Raw genomic sequence first — 223 nt, 5'->3', positions numbered from 1 at the left:
ACTTTACTGGTTTTTCATATTCATCTGATAAGGTAAATTACTTTCTGTTTCAACTGGTTTTTTATTTTTATTTGACAAGATATAATGACTTTCTTTTACACCCTTTGAATGTTGTTTTACATTTTATATAATTGTTCATAGATATATTCGTATTTGCATATTAAACATGAATTTTAATTGGTTGCAACTTGTTTTTTATATTCATCTGACAATGTAAAATAAT

Source organism: Trachymyrmex cornetzi, unplaced genomic scaffold, assembly GCF_001594075.2.
Source record: "Trachymyrmex cornetzi isolate Tcor2-1 unplaced genomic scaffold, Tcor1.1 scaffold1646, whole genome shotgun sequence".
In the NCBI taxonomy this organism is placed as follows: Eukaryota; Metazoa; Arthropoda; class Insecta; order Hymenoptera; family Formicidae; genus Trachymyrmex; species Trachymyrmex cornetzi.
This window is presented reverse-complemented; position numbering follows the sequence as displayed.